The following is a 20,948-nucleotide window of genomic DNA, read 5'->3' as shown; positions in this document are numbered from 1 at the left end:
ATTCTGCATACCGACGGTCTACTTTCTGGCAACAATGTTCTAGGGGAATAAAATGCTACAGATATTTCTAGTAATTTGTATTATTTTTTGATAAAAACGAAATCAGAGAATATGATAAATCAAGCTTGCATTAACGGATTTTGATGTTTATGGTCTTATTTTAAAGCTTTTGTAAAATGTTTTAAAGTAAAATAATTCTCAATTCATGACATGTATAAATTCACATAGATAAAGTAGTTTGCAAATAATTTTGAGATTAGGGCGGCTAAACTTGCCGTATAAGATAAGGTAGTGTCTCGACGTCATATATATATGTACTTGCCGTCGATACACTACCGTGTCTCTTGATACGTGTCATTGTCTAACGTATGACGATTCTTCTCGGTCAGTAAAGCCGGCAAATTTCATATTGGAATAACTGCATTAGTTTTTCAAAAGAATCTTCGACATTTTTTGACGTATTTACTTCTTTCTGGTTTTATATTACTCATAGAACTCTTCTTGAAGGCGCTACAGCGCCCTTTTTTCAATATCACTAATATTTTCAAATATACTATTGTGTATAATTTTTATAAACAATAAAATTGTTTTAATGAAATTCTGAGCCTGTAGCGCTCTTAAACACTGTTAATCGAGTAAATTCAACCTCTACTAACAAGTTCATATTTTTATTATTTTCGGAAATAAGTTTGAATTAAATTTTTTGTCGGTCGTGGATCCCCTTAACAGAATAAAAACTATTACACTCTAATGATAAATTAATATTATCTGGCAACAAAACAAACGTCTTCTGAGGTCCGTATTTCACTGGCGGAGTAGAATATCAAGACCATGTGACTTATCTGCAATATCACCGATACCGTGGCAATAAAGCAAAGATAATAAACTTTTTTACCTGCTACATCAATTGCTCATGTAAAGTTAATTCTGAAACACTTCCATCAAATCTACATTTATCATTTGGAAGGCATAGATATGTACACTCAGGGAAATTGAATAAGTCCAAAATTAAGACAAACCATTTAATGGGGCCTGATTTCGCTGCAGCTAGGCTCCCTACATAATGGGTATACTTGCTCTGGCATTGGGACCCAAGCAATAAGATTATGATATTAATCGCATAAAATACGGAATAACTTCATATACCTGTTACTCTAATTAATAATCCAAATATATATTTTATTAATTTCTAGTTATACATTTCTTTAAGGGGGTATCCTGCTTTAGAACGTTCAAAAAATCGATTTTTTTATTGCTTAAATCTATTCCTTATATGTATAAGAACATATATCCGAAGTTATAAAGTCGGATTCGCAGTATTTCCGAAGATACAGCACTAAACGCAGCGGGGCATCGAGCAAGTGTCAGTGCTCGGTCAGACTGAAACGCACGCGCTCCTCCCCTCGTCTCTAAACTCGAAACTATATACCTGAAAAGGTTCAGCAGCTGTTCGAAATAATATTTTGCTTTCATAGAAGCGTGTTTTGAACCTTAGTATGTGTCATCGGTATATAATCTGTGTGTACCTGTTTCTTATAGAGCTGTTTGTGGCGTAACGTTTACTTCTGCTCTGACTATTGACGAGTGCGCTTCAATATAATCATGTCTAGTTATCCGAAAAGTGACAAATCGAATAGTAATCGTGCTGCAAAACCACGGAAACGAAAATTCCATGGTAATCAATTCACAACAGAATCAGACGTTACAGAGTGCAACACAAGTAGTATTGAGAGAAAATTAGCCACCGCTAGCACCAAGAACATCATTGTGCATCCAACTCACTGCTATCGAATAATCGAGTTTGTCACAGTATTTTTTGCAATTTCTGATATCGTAATTTGCAGATATTGCAAACAAAATATACAATTTTCTGAGAGCGGACATCGAGGCTTAGGTTTCAAAATTGTATTATCGTTTATGTGTGGTCATAGAGAAATAAATGCAGGACCGTTTATAAACACTGGATTCGAAATAAATAGACGAATTGTTTTTGTTATGAGGCTTTTCGGTGTTGGACGAGAGGGTATCAATGTGTTTTGTGGACTTATGGATATATGTCAAGGTTTAGCAAAATCAACGTATGATCAAATTGTGCAGCATTTATATACAGCGTCAAAATCAATGTTCAAAAGCGTTTGTGAAAAAGCTGTGAAAGAAGAGAAAGAAAAAAATATAGAACATGATAGATCTGCTGACTGTTTGTAAGTTTCTGGCGATGGATCCTGGAATGAACGAGGTTTTACTTCATTGTTTGGTGTTACAACGCTCATTGCATATTACTCTGGCAAAGTAGTCGACATTATTGTAAAAAGTGCATATTGTCATTCATGTGCTTTACAAAAGAATATACTAGACGAAGAAGAATTTGAAGAATGGTATAATGATCATAAAGAATCACGCTCTTCAAATCACGATGGTTCAGCAGGGAAGATGGAGGTAGATTCAATCGTGGAGATGTTCTTGAGATCTGTTGAAAATTTTGGAGTAAAATATACGAATTACATCGATGACGGTGATTCGAAAACTTTCAATGGTATTGTAAAAATGAATCCATATGGTGATGATTACCCTGTGACAAAAAATGAGTGCGTGGGACACGTACAAAAGCGCATGGGTACTCGACTCCGAAATAAAAGGAAGGAAGAGAAGCTTGGAGGAAAAAAACGTCTAACAGAGAGTCTCATCAAAAAGTTGATAATATATTATGGTTTAGCAATTGGAAGGAATATTCATTCTGTCCAAGATATGAAAAAAGCTGTGATGGCAACGCTGCATCATTATTGTTCAACTGATGAATCTCCTCGTCACGAGAATTGTCCGACAGGCACTGACAGCTGCTGTGAATGGCGCAAAGCCGAAGCTACGAATCGTCTTGCATCCTTCAAACATTCTGCTCGATTGATTGACGAAAAAGTGGAGGAACATATTCGTCCAATCTACGAAGAACTTTCGAATGACGATCTCATGACGCGATGCTTAGGTGGACACACGCAAAATTCGAACGAATCGTTCAACTCCACTGTCTGGCGCATAACTCCGAAACATCTCAATTCTGGTCAAAAAATCGTAGAAAATGCTGCGTATATTGCTGCAGGAATGTTCAATGAATGATATTCAGCAGTTCTGCATACCATGCAATTACTCCATTTGAAAATTGGCCAGCAATGTAAAATGTTTGCGGATAATGTCGACATACGACGGATTGAACGAGAAAGACGACGTTCGTCTCTTTCCAGTAAGGAAGCTCGTACGGCCCGTAGACTTGAACAACTTCAACAAAATGAGTTCCATGAGGAAGCTGAAGGTCTATTGTATGGCGCAGGAATAGCTGATTAGCCAATTATTGCCGTAAGTAGTCGAAAATTAACATTTTTCCAGTTCATAAACTTCAAAGCGCTTTTTCTCAAGTTTTCGTTTTTCCATTTTTTCTAAACTGGCGGGCGTGTTTGCAAAAAAATAAATAAGCTATCGTAACAATCCGAAGTTTTTTAGCTTCAATTTTTTTCTACTCTTCTATATGAACCAAAAAGGTTTTTGGAAATAAATTTCTAAAAGACTTTTTCAGCACGTTGAAGAGATTTTTTTCTCGTAAGAGCACTTTTTGCTTCAAATTCGGAAAAAATTTCAAATTTCACAATTTCTTCGGATTTTTCTTGATTCAAATAGAAAATACATGTATGAAAATGAAATATTTTTTTGGCTTTCTGTTTCAGAACAAAATTAAGAACTCTATCACTCCCGCCAATAGAAGACTCGGATTACGGATTGCCCAACAAATGTGTCTAATAATCGGCTGCATTTTGATATTTTTCTTCAAAAAAATTTTTTTATAATGTTCAATTATATACTAAAATATTCCTGAAAGTTCCCTGGAGTTGGTTATTTTTTTCTATCTTAAAAAAATTCCCTAAAAAACGGTTTTTTAGGCCTAGCAAAGCAGGATACCCCCTTAAATTTGCCTTCAATAAAACACGCCGTTCAAAGTGGTCATTTGTTAACCTGTTGAATCGTGGTATATTCCACATTGTCGTGAGGCCGAACAATCTTTCTACGGAGGAAGAAGACGACAATGGAGTATTGAATTTTAAGAATGTTCTTCTCACGGCAGAGTACTTATGAAGAATTTTCATATCGTATGTAGCCTCCTGAGAAAATTTAAATATTCCTCGTCATGAGAATTTCTACCAATTACCACCTGTAAACTGAAATCACTCGAATCCGTCGCTGTTAATTTTCATTGGTTCCGATTGTGGATTAATAACGGCTGATTCATCACACGAGGCCATAGCAGCTTTAATGGCTCTAAGAACTTTGTCACGAGAGCTTTCAGGTAGATAATGTAACCACTTCAATTTGAAGTTTGGATGTGTGGCAGCTGCAATCGCGGCAGATACGCCTTCGTTTTCAACGTTGAAGAAATGAGCAAATCTATGAAGGAAACAGAGAGAATAAAAAGCAATCCATTGGATAGTTCAATGTGCACTAAATGTTAATCGATAAGTAGTAAAGTGAATCGTATAATTGAATTATATCTTTAATTGTAAGTCAAATACACACCTAATTTATATGTCCTACAATCGATTTCAACTAAAGCTATCCATCAAGGACGAAGATGTAATACTCAAAGTTACTCCTACGATATTATGGGTATAAATTATTTTCTAAAGTCTGTAAGTAACTAATTGAAAGAAACCCAAGCACGTTGAAGAATCCTTATTTTTAACTTGAATGCTAATAATTGCCTTAGATTCTATATGGAAAATGGGGAAGTTTGCAACACGCAAGAAATTGAATACATCAACATATACTGAGAACAATTCTGCACTGATTTACCGTCAACAAACGATAATTCGTAATATCAATAAACTAATTTTATTAATATTACGAATAATTCATTTTTTTTAGTTACTCATAATATCAATAAATTTAGTTCATTGATGTTACGAAAGACCGTTTATTGACTGAAAATTAATGCAGACTTTTTCATTGTAGAAAGAGTATTTTTAGTAATTTCCGCCTACAGAAAAGGAGATAAAGAGAGCTAGTGAAATGATTCGTTGTTGTAGTCACGACAGCAGGTTTCTTTCTTCATATCAATTGGTTCTATCCAAAATTAGTGAAGAAAATTGCCCATTGAAGCCTCTATACGGTCTATAATCTCTTGTTAATTTCTTGTATGGCGTTTGTAAGACTCCTACCGAATATATGTGTATGAAAGAGAGGGGATAACAGTAGGTGACCCGCTCTAGGTTCGAAACAGAAATTAGAAAGATAGAGAGACAGTGTAGGTGCGAGTGGCCTAAGCGTTAACTGAGCTGTAATTGAAAGAGTAATAAAGTATGGTATAGTGAAGAGTTTCACCTTATTAGTTATTCCTTTCTTTATCATCTTATAGAAAGATTCAGAAGTGGGATTCGTGCTCCCTGACTCAGGTGACCTAATACGATAATTTGTGCTAGCAAAATTATACGAATTATTGAACTTGAAGAATCTCAGTTTGTGAAATCTGCTCTAGACTATATGATAGGGAGAAGGAAGAAGTGATGCTAATAAAAGAACTATCGGTATCTCAACTAAAACACTTCCTACGAAAATTGGGGTTACCCACATCAGGCTTAAAAGCTGAGCTCGTGATCAGGCTCATGAATCAGTACCCTGACGGCGTTATACCGCCATCCATGATGGAAACGGAAGAAAACCAAGGCAATGTTATGGGTGGATCTGCAGGGCAACTAGAAGAGCCAATTCCAGAGGAGAGTCCTCCAAGTGAAAGGGAGTTGCAGCGTATACAACGGGAATTAGAATTAATAAGGAGAGAATCAGAGCTATTTCGTCGAGAAAACGAGGTTTTGAGGAATTCTCTACAAGCTGTCCCAACGGTTACCAATCATTCAAATTACAATATCAAAGCAATTGGCGACCTTGTGAAGGAATTTGATGGCAGTGACTCATACTCTGTATGGGAGAAGCAAATCCATCTTGTTCGAACTACCTACAACCTCGATGATAATGCAACTAAGATTTTAATCTGCTCCAAAGTTAAGGAAAAAGCCCTTCGTTGGCTCCATTCGAAACCTGAGCACATCATAATGGATGCCAACACATTGCTAGCAGAGATGCAGCAAATGTTTGATCTCAAGCCCGGGAGACTGACGCTGCGTAGGAAATTCGAGGAAAGAGTCTGGAAGTACGGGGAATCTTTCAGCGATTATTGCTACGAAAAGGTAATCCTGTCAAACGATGCAAATATCGCAAAAGATGAATTGATGGATTACATCATTGATGGCATCCCTGACGTGTATCTTAAGAATCAAGCAAGAATGTTATTGTTCCGAACACCAGCCGAATTATTGAAAGCATTCGAGAAAATTACTTTACAAAAACCGGACTGGAAGAAGACACCTGGGCGGTATCATCAAGCACAAACAACTTTACCGCGATCGACGGACAACGCCAATCAGCCAAGAAGTCACTTTAACTCCCGCTGTTTTATCTGTAGTGAAGAAGGACACCTTTCTAATTCATGTCCAAAACCAAAACGGGTTGGGCGTTCCTGTTTCTCCTGTGGATCCGTGGACCATATTCTGAGGGACTGTCCGAACAAAAAGAATATTAATCATGGAGGGACCGAAGCCACCACCACGGCTCTTATCGAGGAACCTAGCACCATTTCAGAGGATGGAAAATTAAAGGGGTATGATCGACAACTACGGCGGAATAAGAAGCCGTTGACAGAACCAACTCGCGAATACTGCGTTCTTTTAACCGAAGCAACAGAGAAGGAGTACTTTATAGAAGCGTTGGTAGACTCGGGAAGCGCGATTAATGTTATGACAGAGTCAACTTATTTAACATTTTTCACTCAATATTCCTTAAGTAAAAGTAACCATGGGACCAATTATGGTGGAGTGAATAAATCACCGTTAGTCGTGCATGGTTTTATCGAACCTAGAATAAAATTGAATTTAACGGACGACCTTGTATTTACAGTTAAATTCGCTATCGTGCCTGATACGACGATGTCGTATGATTGTTTGCTGGGTCGAGACTTTGTTGTCAAATCAAAACTGTCCTTTGTATTAAACGAAACTATTCAAATTTATACTGACGAGGCAGCGGCCGAAATATTACATATTGACATAATAGAAGAAAAAAGCGTCCTTGATAACTTATATCTTGACGACTCGCTCGCGGTTGAAGATAGAAATAGGATTACTAATTTATTGAGTAAATACTTAAGCGATAATACGGCTCCTAGCTCTAGTAGCATTAATTATGAATTTAATATATCATTAGTGGAAAATGCGAAGCCATTTTATTATACACCTAGGCGATTGTCGTGGCGAGAAAGAGAAGAAACGAAGAAGATTATCGACGATTTGTTACGTAGAAATATAATTCGTGAAAGCTCTTCTGAATATGCTAGCCCGATTGTCCTGGTAAAAAAAAAAGATGACTCATATAGAATGTGCGTCGATTACCGTTCCTTAAACAAGATCACTACTAAAGATAGATACCCTCTCCCATTAATTGAGGATCAAATATGTAATCTTTCTGGAAAAGCTATCTTTACTAGTCTTGATCTGAAGGACGGATTTCATCATGTGAAAATTGCCGAGGATTCGATAAAGTTTACATCATTTGTTACCCCTGAAGGTCAATACGAGTATTTAAGACTACCGTTTGGACTCGCTAACGCGCCTGCGGCATTTCAGCGATATATCAATTTAATATTCAAACCTCTACTTAACGCTGATAAAGTCCTGCTATACTTGGACGATATTCTGATCGCCACAGCATCAGTAGAAGAATATTTAAATATATTAGGGGAAGTCTTTGAACTATTGATGCAACAAGGATTGCAGCTTAACTTAAGCAAATGCCGTTTTCTTGCCAAGGAAATGGAATATTTAGGGTATTCAATCTCATCTGACGGAATAAAACCTAATAGTATGAATGTCGCCGCGATTAAGAATTTCCCTCCTCCCCAAACAGTAAGGCAAGTTAGGGGTTTTTTAGGATTGGCGAGATATTTCCGAAAGTTTGTTCCTAGTTTCGCTTTAATAGCGAAGCCGTTAACAAATTTGGTTAAGAAGGATGTACCTTTCACATTTGGACAAGCGGAACTCGAAGCCTTTGAAAAATTACGAGATTTACTAATTGATGCACCAGTTTTGTCTCTGTACAGCCCGTCGGCCCCAACGGAACTACATACAGACGCGAGTTCACATGGTTTCGGTGCAATCCTTTTGCAAAAACAAAATGATAATAAATTGCATCCAGTAATATTTTTTAGTAAACGAACGACTGAGATAGAAAGTAGGTATCATAGCTATGAACTTGAAACGTTGGCTATTGTCTATGCACTCGAGAGATTTAGAGTATACCTACAGGGAATAAAATTTACTATCGTAACGGACTGTAATGAGGTAAAGCTCGCGCTTAATAAAAAAGATATTAATCCGCGCATAAGCAGATGGTGTCTGATTTTACAAAACTACGATTACGCGATTGAACACCATTCGTGCGAGCAGATGCGCCATGTAGACGCATTAAGTCGAAACGTGTTAATTATCGAACCTCTGTCTTTCGAGCAAATACTAGTTTACAAGCAATTGCAGGACCCATTAATTCGAAATTTGCATAAGGAATTAGAGATTAAGGAAAGTGACCGCTTCGAATTAAGAAACGGTGTAATATATAGAAAGTACAATGCCAGACTATTATTTTTCGTTCCAGAAGCAATGACGCGATCTGTCATTCAATTGTATCACGACGAGGTAGGGCATACCGGGCTGGAAAAGACCATAGACTTAATCCTCAGGACGTATTGGTTACCAAATATGCGATCTCAAGTTAAGGAGCATATTAGCAATTGCGCGTTATATGCTTAACCTATTCACTCCCTACGGTGTAACGTCCAGGCCGATAATCCTAAATTCTTAAGCGTTTCCCCAAATTTTTTTTTAGATTTGTTACTCTAGAGTAAATGAAACATTGTTCCGATACTTTCATTATTTTGTTCAGACCGATCGATAGCATCCCTTGAAGTTGTTTCATGAACACTTCGGTTCATTTATTATCTTCCTTGCGTTTAGGAGTAAATGTCTTATTTATATTTAAAAATGTTTCCATTTATCATTTCCCTTGCGATTAGGAATAAATGTCTTATTTATATTTAAGAATGCTTCATGTTCCAAAACGTGCCAGCGATCGTCTTACCATCGCGCCGTGCGGACCCAATTCTCCATATTTTTTTTTTTCCCCCCTTTTCTTAGAAAGGAATCAACTAACTCGATTGTTAGATGATCTTCCCCTTTTCTATGAAAAGAATTAATTAACTCGATTGTTAAATAATTTTTCTCATCGTTTTCTCTCTTTCTCTGTTGGGTAATCTTTCTTTCACTGTTTTGGTCATTTAAAATGCTAGCGCTTTCCTAGTCGGGAATAAAAGATTGCAAGCAGCAAATTAGATTCATTTCCTAAATGTCTAAAATCTTCCTTATTTTCAATTCTCCATATTTTTTTTCCCCTCTTAGGAAGGAATTAATTAACTCGATTGTTAAACAATCTTTTCCTTTATTCATTTCCAACCTTCCATATTTTTTCCCCTTAACTCGATTGTTAAACAATCTTTTTCCTTTATTCATTTTCAATTTCCATATTTTTTCCCCTTAACTCGATTGTTAAACAATCTTTTTCCTTTATTCATTTTCAATTTCCATATCTTTCCCCTTAACTCGATTGTTAAACAATCTTTCCTTTATTCACTTTCGATTTTCCATACTTTTCCCCTTCTTAACTCGATTGTTAAACAACCTTTCCTTCATTCATTTTCAATTCCCCATATTTTCCCCCTTCTTTGGATTGACTTATTTAACAAATACTAATTTTGTTCTTTTCTTTTTCTTCTCTTTCTCTCTTTTTATTTGCTTCCTGGAACCCCACCGTTAGTCACGTTACTCGCGATAAGGGTTCCTCTCAGACGCTAGTCAGCGGATCTCACGCTTACTGCCTTATGCCATTCTATTCCATCTCTAATACATCCTGTGTCCAAATTTTTAATCACCAAATCCATTCTGTCACCAGCATGGCCCCGAAGGAACTTTTCGTTTGTGAGCGGTTACTATACAAGTATGTTAGGACCAATCCAGCCCAAAGGATCTGTGCCTATTGCGAGGCCGCCCTTCCGGATAACAAACGAAGTATCCTAGCAACAATTCGTCAACACCGTCTTAAAGCTGCAAAAGATATTAACCACATCTTTTGCAACATCTGCCATAGATCATTGCTTTTCATCGCCCCACTTAACACATGCCTTTGCTGCAAGCATGCTTTTTATTTGCATAGAGAAACCCTTCAGCGAAAAGAAAACAATCGAACCTTTGTAAATTCCATTATCTACGAAGATAGATATTGGAATTTCGATTTTCCTAACCCCAATAAACCATGGGGAACATAATTGCGATAAAATATTAAGCGTTTTTCCTCCGTAACCATTCGGGCATTTTTTCTTCACGCTTAACTATTTTGACGTTTTTTTTTCTTCTCCGTAACCATTCGGGCCACCGTTTATATAAGTCCAACCATAGGAATAAGAAACATTAGATATCAGGTCCCATGAGTAACGGGATATCGAACCACAGGTAGCCACGTGCATACTTTTTTTTATATAACTTGCCCTTGGAAGCGGTCAACCGTTTAACAATTTAATTGTTATGGGTTTTTTAACCCTAAAACGGTGATCGTTTTCCTCTCGCAGTTTTCCTCCTTTTTCCTTTTTTTTTATTATTACTTTTCTCTCGCGTCCGGATTAGGACACATTTTGCTCATGCGACGGCTAATGCCGTATTAATCTTTAAATTTTGTTAATATTATTTAATAATTGCGTTTAGTTATAAGTAAACGATTGTATACAAAAGGTGCAAGCTCAGCACCCCTTGTCTCATTCTCTAGCGTACCCAAGCTTAGGCAGTAGCGCCTTCTGATTGGCTGAAGGCGACGCGACGTTCTTCCCCCCCCCCCCCCCAGCTAATTATTTAAGAGCGGAGCGGATGGACGCTGCGTTGCATTCTTTCATTCATTTTCAAGTTAGACTCATATTTTTTTTTCTAAATTACTTTCACTCATCTCGTACGTCTTCAATTAAGAAAATTCAAGAATTTGCATAAGTTTCGAACCTAGAAAGTGAGACAAAGCTTCGCGTTACAATTTTGTTAAAATACAAACGAACAATTTTCTTTATATTTTTTTTGTGTGTGTAACCAAGCGAAATCATTATCAATTAAAATTTTCCTCACTAATTGACTCAGTGCACACTTTTTCTCTTCACCAAACACTCACACAATCATCCCTGGTTCCCTACGGCGACGACGACCGTAGTTCGAGAAGCAGCAACAGGAGAGTCTCCCTTCTACCTTCTTCATTTTTTTTTATTGTTGTTCATCACCAGGTAATATTTGAATTATATTGTTTTCAATTTTGAATTTCACTTTCCCTTCTCATTTTGTACGCCCAGGGTTTTATTTTTCTTTACCTACGACGCCTTACTTTAAAAGAATAATAACGCTACCTAGAGGCTCAGCAATGACATGAAATTGTAATTGAGCATCGTGTTAAATTTAATAATCGTACAACTCTGGACGTTACAACGGGTAGAGTAGAGGGACAACTTCAACTTTATGATAAGGGCTCGAAACCTTTTGAAACTCTGCATATGGACCATTACGGACCCTTGGAGAAAACAAGCCGCGGAAATAAACACATATTTATCGTGATTGACGCATTTACTAAGTTTGTTTTGCTGTATGCAGTGAAAACGACGTCTGCAAAAGAAGTAATCGGCTCTTTAAAACAGTACTTCTTACACTTTGGCAATTGCGGGCGAATAATATCTGATAGGGGAAGTTCTCTGACTTCGACCGAACTTTCAGATTTGTTAAAGTCAATGAATATTACTCATGTAAAAATCGCGACAGCAACTCCCCGTAGTAATGGTCAGGTAGAAAGAGTGAATAGGTTTTTACGAGCGGTGTTAGCCAAACTATCGGTGGAACAGCAATGGGACGAGATGTTACTACGGGCGCAATTCACAATAAACAACACCCTTCACAAAGCTATTGATACCACCCCTAGCCTTATGTTGTTTGGCCGAGAACAACTAGGTTTTAAAGAAGACGAACTTCGGGATTACTTTCACGCGTTAAATAACGTAGACATAGATAGAGAACAAGTACGGAACACCGCTATAGAGGTCAACCGCAGAGCGCAAGAATACAATAAGCAAATGTTTGATAAGAGACGGAAGAAATCCCATAAATACGGAATTGGGGATTATGTAATGATAAAAAATGTGGTGACGACTTCGGGAATAAATCAAAAACTGTTGCCAAAATACAAGGGGCCATATGTTGTCCGTAAAGTGCTAGACAATGACCGATATGTCATAGGAGATATTGAAGGGTTTCAGCTTAGTCAGAAACCTTTCTCAGGAATCTTTAGCCCTGACCGGATGGAATTATGGGTATCCTACGAGGAACCGAAATCCGAACATTGCGAATTCGATGTACCGGCTGAATGATGGTATGAGAGTGTAACGTGATGCATGTATGAGAAATGAGTGTGAAGCAATCTTTTCTGTAACATACCCTTGTAATGAAATAATGCTGGAATTGAAAAAAAAAACACATGGCCGGGTCGGCCATAATGTCAGGAAGGGCCGAACTGTAAGACTCCTACCGAATATATGTGTATGAAAGAGAGGGGATAACAGTAGGTGACCCGCTCTAGGTTCGAAACAGAAATTAGAAGGATAGAGAGACAGTGTAGGTGCGAGTGGCCTAAGCGTTAACTGAGCTGTAATTGAAAGAGTAATAAAGTATGGTATAGTGAAGAGTTTCACCTTATTAGTTATTCCTTTCTTTATCATCTTATACGTTATAGTATCCGTTTTTCACACAAAACATCATTAATTTGACACAATGTCTTACATTCGTTCCTTCTATTTGATTTCAAGGAAAATTTCAACATTAAACGATAGGGCTTCTTCCAAAGGTTAATGCAGATCCTTGTCAATTATTCGATATTTATAATATTGTTTTGAATAATATGCAAGATAAATTTGAGACCTTCATGGTTCCACTTAAGTGTCAATATTATCAGCTCTTCAGTCTTCATTGTTCCCTGTGCCATAACATTTATTTGTGCCATGTGGCTTAACCATAAATTTTGATTAGAAATTGAAATGGTTTGTGATATGTTAACATTAAGGGGGTATCCTGCTTTGCAAGGCCTAAAAAACCGTTTTTTAGGGAATTTTTTTAAGATAGAAAAAAATAACCAACTCCAGGGAACTTTCAGGAATATTTTAGTATATAATTGAACATTATAAAAAAATTTTTTTGAAGAAAAATATCAAAATGCAGCCGATTATTAGACACATTTGTTGGGCAATCCGTAATCCGAGTCTTCTATTGGCGGGAGTGATAGAGCTCTTAATTTTGTTCTGAAACAGAAAGCCAAAAAAATATTTCATTTTCATACATGTATTTTCTATTTGAATCAAGAAAAATCCGAAGAAATTGTGAAATTTGAAATTTTTTCCGAATTTGAAGCAAAAAGTGCTTTTACGAGAAAAATAATCTCTTCAATGTGCTGAAAAAGTCTTTTTGAAACACTATGTGAGAAGTTGGTTATTTTATGCAAGGCAAGCGTGCGAGAAGCAGCTGTTTTGCGCACTCTTTTTAAACGCGTGCGAGAAGCATTTTCGAGCGAGAAACAATTATTTCTCACACTGTACGAATAATTGTGCAAAATTGATAGGGTTTTTGAAAATTCTGAATATTAAACATTTTTATTTAAAGAAATAATATTTTAATGAAACATAATTGTATTAATTGTATCTATAGATATTCTATTAATCTATACAAATCTGTTTAATAACGAGTATTTTTATTAACAGTAGATCTAAAAATCGTTTTAACACTTTTTATTTAAAAAGCTTAAATATTTAATTATTATTATCAGTTTTATTGAAATTAATTACTACGGAGCAGTTATTTAACTGAAGACTTATGTTTTTTTGTTCTTCGTTTCCAGTGATAGAAGAGATATTAATGGTATCACGAAGATCTTGATGTACGTTTTTCTTTGATGTATTTAATCCAGAAGAAATTACCTGATTCGTTGAATCTTTAATGTTTGAGTTCTTAGCACGTTTTTCTTCTTCTGTTTTCTTCAATGGATTATTTGTGTTACCATCTAAGGTGGGTAAATGAGAATGACCATCATTTATGACAATCGCAGATGTTGACGGACTATCCATATAGCAAGGTGCATTTGAGCGTTTCAAATTCCTTGTTTTGGACTGAATGTTGTCCATAGAAGCTGATGTACTTGGATGTATTTCTATGGAGCTTTGTATTTTTTGGCATATACTTTGCTTGTTTACTATTGAACTTTCCACATAGCTTTCGGCAGCTGCATTGGATTTCCATCCGCCATGACGCTTAAGTGTCATAATATCTGCTCCAGCGTCTGCTAGAAGTGTCGCTGACGTTCGGCGGAAACAGTGTCCAGTATAGTTGTTTGGATTTTCCAATTTCAAAAAAGATGCAATTTTCGAAGGCATCATACCAAAAGAATTAATGCCTATGGGTTGTCGTGTGCATTTTCCATTTTTGTAGCAGAGGAAAAATCTATTTGTATTTAAATTCATAGGCCTTAGCTTCATATAACTTTTGCAGATTTTATAGAAATCTGAACAAATTGTAAAAGATCTTTGGATATGGGTTTTCGTTTTTTCTATTTTAACTAATAGCATAGTATCATGATCTTCAATATTGTCAATGATCAGATTAGTCAATTCTTCTCTTCGAAGAGCGCCAGTAATACCAAAGATTAAGGCGACCTATAAGGGAATTATAATAATTGTAATATTACAAAATTACCATAGATGACATTAACAAGGTTTTTTAGTATCAAATTAGAATGATGTAAACTTACTTTCATTGCCAAAAATTCTTGATTTGGTGCATTGTTACAAAATTCAGACACATTTTCTGCTGTAAACACTTTCGATTTTTTTCTTCTATAACCAATATTTACATTTTTTATGTAGGCTATCAACTTTTTATATTCACCAATATTGACATTATCATAAGTGTTGATAGTACATTTGAGCATCGAAAAACGAGACCATAACGTTGATGGTGATAATTTTTTCGATAATTCATCGAAGTACACCAAAAGAACATTTTCAGAAAATGAAGTTGTTTTCTTAGTTCTTTGCCATTCTTTAAAATCATTATAACAGGCAGCATATAATCGTTTTGACTCTTTTGGAAGTAAATTCGCAGACACAAGTTTAGCTGCCGCTTCTATATCGAATGAAGTATCTTCACTTGAATCATCATCACTAATATTCATTGTGGTATGTTAAAAACCACTTATATAAAGCACATAAACCTCAACTTTGAAAATAAGAACCAGAGGATATTTAAGAGAATATTAATGTAATTATGCATCAACCGTTCTGCATCGATTGGAGACTCCCAAGATTATAAAAAGAAAGCTATAACTTATTGATTAAACACCACGATTTTCAATTTTTTGTGAGCTGAAATGAAGCAAGCCACTTTTCATGAAAAACATCGGTTTTCAGTATAGTCTATAGGGCATAAGTATCTGTATTCATACTAATAGTACGTCCTGCATCGATTCTGTTCTCGACAAATTGAAAATCGTGAATGTGGTGTTTTATATAATATAATTAAAGTTTTAAGCTTTCCATGTAGGGGCCCCGCCCCCGCGCCCCCGCGAGGGGCTTCGCCCCCTCGACCCCCAGTGGGGGCTCTGCCCCCACCCCCCGCGGGCGGCTTCGCCCCCTCGACCCCCGGTGGAGGCTTCGCTTTCTTTCTTTCGCCGCTGATTACTCTCTATCAAACTTCTCACATAATGTTTCAAAAAGTAATAAGTGTAACACACGCTTCTCGCACTTGTTTCACAATGTACTATTTAGAAATTTATTTCCAAAAACCTTTTTGGTTCATATAGAAGAGTAGATAAAACTGAAGCTAAAAAACTTCGGATCGTTACGATAGCTTATTTATTTTTTTTTGCAAACACGCCCGCCAGTTTAGAAAAAATGGAAAAACGAAAACTCGAGAAAAAGCGCTTTGAAGTTTATGAACTGGAAAAATGTTAATTTTCGACTACTTACGGCAATAATTGGCTAATCAGCTATTCCTGCGCCATACAATAGACCTTCAGCTTCCTCATGGAACTCATTTTGTTGAAGTTGTTCAAGTCTACGGGCCGTACGAGCTTCCTTACTGGAAAGAGACGAACGTCGTCTTTCTCGTTCAATCCGTCGTATGTCGACATTATCCGCAAACATTTTACATTGCTGGCCAATTTTCAAATTGAGTAATTGCATGGTATGCAGAACTGCTGAACATATTTCATTGAACATTCCTGCAGCCATATACGCAGCAATTTCTACGATTTTTTGACCAGAATTGAGATGTTTCGGAGTTATGCGCCAGACAGTGGAGTTGAACGAATCGTTCGAATTTTTCGTGTGTCCACCTAACCATCGCGTCATGAGATCGTCATTCGAAAGTTCTTCGTAGATTGGACGAATATGTTCCTCCACTTTTTCGTCAATCAATCGAGTAGAATGTTTGAAGGATGCAAGACGATGACAAGGGGAGGAGCGCGCGCGTTTCAGTCTGACCGAGCACTGGCACTTGCTCGATGCCCCGCTGCGTTTAGTGCTGTATCTTCGGAAATACTGCGAATCCGACTCTATAACTTCGGATATATGTTCTTATACATATAAGGAATAGATTTAAGCAATAAAAAAAAAAATCGATTTTTTTAACGTTCTAAAGCAGGATACCCCCTTAATGGTTACAATATAATTAAAAATACACACTCAGCTTGCGTTACACCATTAGAACTAATTATTATGCTTACGAAATCAGTTTAATTATGATATTTCTTACTAGATTCTGCGTTCCTACAGGCGGTTTCTGATTTAAGGAGGCACCTTCGCGTAATGTCCCAAACTCGGATATATCATTTTTTACAGTTTAAAACGCATTGAATCTAACGGTGTCCTTATTTCTACCGCTTATCGGCCAAAACCTCAAGAAATATAAGCTCAAAGTTGGCACTTTTAACATTGAGGTAGTATGTATTATGGCCGAAAGGTATTTTCGCCGTAAAAGTGCTATGTTCACACTAGTGAAACTCGACTGTAAGCTTTTTACCGACAGTACAACCACTGTAGGTAAATTGCCAGTTTGGTTAAGTTAGCTCGTATGAAGTATGGTACAGGGTGTTCAAAAAATTGGAGCACTTCTAGCTACCTACAAAACTAAGTTTTTAAGATAAAATTTGTCGAATTCGTATTTTATCCTTTCAAGAACCTTTAAAATAGCGCCAAGAAACATTGGTAGAATTGTGTAGGTCATATAATCACGGCATTTAATTTTTTAAATTGAAACACTCATTCTTTATTACACTCTCTCTGTTGTTTCTTTTAAGAGCTTTGGAAAACATGTACTATATAAATGTATAATTAAGGTGACTCCGTCGTGTTGTATTTACTGTGCTTGTCAGACATGTTTTAAATGTGAAATAAATAAAGATTTAGCATATAATTGAATAAATATTATTAAAATACCAAATAATAATCTAAACATAATACAAAAAAAATATATATTTCATGTTTATTTTGGATTCGGGAGCTATCTTATTTTCTGTATTTTTTCACACTCCTTTAAGCTTAATTTTTCCCATTAAAATGTATTGATCCGACCGATTTTATTTTTTGGATAGTCGTTTTAATCGTTAAAATATTCTCAACAAATTCACCAGTCCGATTTCTTTAAACAATGTTTAACGAGCTTCCAAATCTACTTTTTTCTATTTATAATAATATTGTGATTAATTAAATGCGAAAAGATAATGCTTTTTATTCTAGATTTCTGTAGATAATACAAATCAGATTTTGTGAATTGGTAGAGTATATTTTAATGATTAAAAAAACTACTCAAAAAATAAAATTGAACGAAATATAAAACTTTTTAACCCGCCGTTAGGCGCGTGGAGTGCCTTGGACACCCAATTTGTTTTTCGTTATTTCGCGTAAAATATTTACGATTTCAGATTTATTTTGCAATAAATATCATTTATACAATGTTCCCTTTGGTGTACAATAGCAGTTGCATTTCTTTAAGTTTTTTCTACTAATTAAATGCTGTTACTTGTAAATGACTGCACCAATTTTTCGCTAAGTTATCGATAGATTTCAATTCTTAGGGTGCTCTGGACACCCTGCGCGCCCATTGACGGGTTAATGTAAAAAATTAAACAGAAAAAGAATGCTATAAAGAATGTGACAAAAATTGTTAATTCTTTACGCTTCATGCGTAGTTTCGAATGCTGCCACATCACGATTCTACACATTGTAAATTTCACTCATGTTCGCTCTATAAGTTTATATTGACATGGAAACGTTCATAACATAAATGTGTTGGTAGTTAGAAACGTAGCATCGACTTTTAATATTAAAATTTATTTTGAAAAATGTCTAAAAATTTTATGACAATCAATAAAAGAGTGCGAGAAAGGTGTGTAATAAATAAGGAAACATCTAGTAAAATTCGCAAAGTTGTTAATATTTACAAAAACGGCTATACAGGGTCTTTTCCTAACAGCGGAGCATAGGAAATTCGTGTTAGTTGACTATAGCACTCGGAATGATGGAATCTGAGAGCGCTGATTGGTCAATATTGCGTAGTACCAACATATAATATGCCGTTACCAATAGTTGGATACGAAAAATGAGATTCATCCGCCATTTTGGTGTGGAGAAATGTTTACATGCTGATCGTAGCAGAAAGAGGTGTAAAATGGAAAAATGTCAAATGTTGTCGTTACTAAAGTAAAAATTGAATACTTTGAATGAAAATGAAGAATATTCGTACTTTCCATTCATTATTTTCAATTTTTACTTTAGTAACCTTACCATTTGACATTTCTCCATTTTACACCTCTTTCTGCTAGGATTAGCATGTAAGCATTTCTCCACACCAATATGGCGGATGAATCTCATTTTTTGTATCCAACTATTGGTAACGGCTTATTATCTGTTGGTACTACGTAATATTGACCAATCAGCGCTCTCTGATTCGATCATTCCGAGTGTTATAGTCAACTAACACGAATCTCCTATTCTCCGCTGTTAGGAAAAGACCCTGTATATATTAAAAACGAAAGCAGTACAAAAGAAAAGATGGAAACACTGTTATGTATGTTATTTTGAATTTTTAAATTGTGCGGACAATTTCTTAATAATGTAGTAACGATTAATTTTTAAGGTATTTGACGTGTAAAGATCGATTACGTTCTGGAAAAGCGGTGATAGATGGTGATGGCAATATCACAGTAACGAGTGAGCATAATTTGCATGGTCCAGATTTTTCTATAGACAAAAAGCAGGATTAGAAAATATGCTCACCAACTGTGCCTGGAGTCTATAGCCACATGTAAAGAAATTTATGATAAATGCACAGAAAGGTTAGCACTTAAATAATAATATTGTCTAAATTTTTTTAATATCACATTGATCAGTTATAAAAGAGTGACTTGTTAACTAGGTTTGTTTCTATCCTTTTGAACATTCTTTATTTATCTGTTGCATCCAATGCTGAATGCATTGGGTACTTGAGGATATATTGATTTCAAATATTATAATATTACATATCTTATAAATTTTATTTAATTTTAATGAATCTTTCATTTTGAACTAACTATTAAGCTATACAATATTGTTCAGTGAAATCGTCCTCTCCATTATTTCAAGTATTATGGGATATTTATTAGTTTACCGCTCAACAACGCTCCATATAGTAATTGAAATCATTAAGATCCAGAGAGCTAGGTGACTGCATGTTTCACATCTTGTGATCATGCAGATATTTAGAACTTTAATTTTGTGTTATCATGAATTTACGTTAAAAAATAGTCTTATCATATTTGGTCTCTCGCCACACACATTCACACCATCTTTCCATGGTATCACAATCGGCTGCAAAACCTTAAAATAGTTAGTACTATAAATTCATTCGAAGTCCTTGGAAAAATATAGGGTGATAATATACAGCCTTTCATTGCTTAAACTCATGGGCACTGAGCACCACTATGATGGCTTACGCGGATGTATTAATAAAATTTATTCATCAAAAACTTCATTCCAATGTATTCATGTAAAGAAAATGAACAGTATTATCCGTCACACATTGTAGTGCCGTATATATATGTCCTCAAATACTTGACGCACTCTGTATTAATGGTACAATTTTGTAAATCCTAGTTTCTAACATTAATTTATACCAAGCTTTTAACGAATTATACTATATAGAAACACGTAGAGTGAAAAAAAATATTTATAAAAGCTTTCGAATTAAAAAAATATAAATAGTTTTAGAGAGCAAAAAGTCTTGGTCGAATTATAAAATACCAGTCGTAAATTGTAACGTTATTGTGGCGTGAGGCGAGATGTGGTATCTTTTGATGCGATTTACTGTAATGATAGAAAATATATCATATATTGCTTTAATAACACTTTCATATTAGGCATAATTCCACTATATATATTTGTATTTTTTTAATGTGGTTCGATCTCCCCTCTCTCACTCTTCCTCTCTCATAAAATATCAATATACGTTATTCTCTAATATTTAGTTTTGCAATTATTACTTTACAAATTTCTGAGGGCAAAAGAAAGCGACCATATTCTTATTATTATAATAAAACATATGCAATGGGTAAAAGTAGCTAGAAATCAATAATTTCAATTTCATAGATTAGGTATAAGCTACAATGAGAAAAAATCGTTTGGTTTAAATATATCTAAAATTGAATTGTCGTAATTTAAT

The 20,948-nt window shown here is 35.5% G+C and overlaps 1 protein-coding gene and 1 pseudogene across 1 annotated transcript in view; one reads left to right on the top strand and one right to left on the bottom strand.

Moving 5' to 3' along the window:
• The window catches only part of LOC136774330 (diacylglycerol kinase theta), a 2,104,019-nt gene that overhangs the window by 443,296 nt on the left and 1,639,775 nt on the right, over window positions 1-20,948 (bottom strand). The gene's annotated exons all lie outside the window — the stretch shown is intronic.
• On the top strand, window positions 1,996-3,336 carry LOC136774401 (uncharacterized; annotated as a pseudogene).

The sequence above is a fragment of the Prorops nasuta genome, unplaced genomic scaffold (assembly GCF_024137725.1).
Source record: "Prorops nasuta isolate Cenicafe-Biocafe unplaced genomic scaffold, Cenicafe_Pnas_1.2 PNAS00001, whole genome shotgun sequence".
Classification (NCBI taxonomy): Eukaryota; Metazoa; Arthropoda; class Insecta; order Hymenoptera; family Bethylidae; genus Prorops; species Prorops nasuta.
Note: the sequence above shows the minus strand (reverse complement) of the source record. Positions and strands in the feature narration are given on the sequence as shown.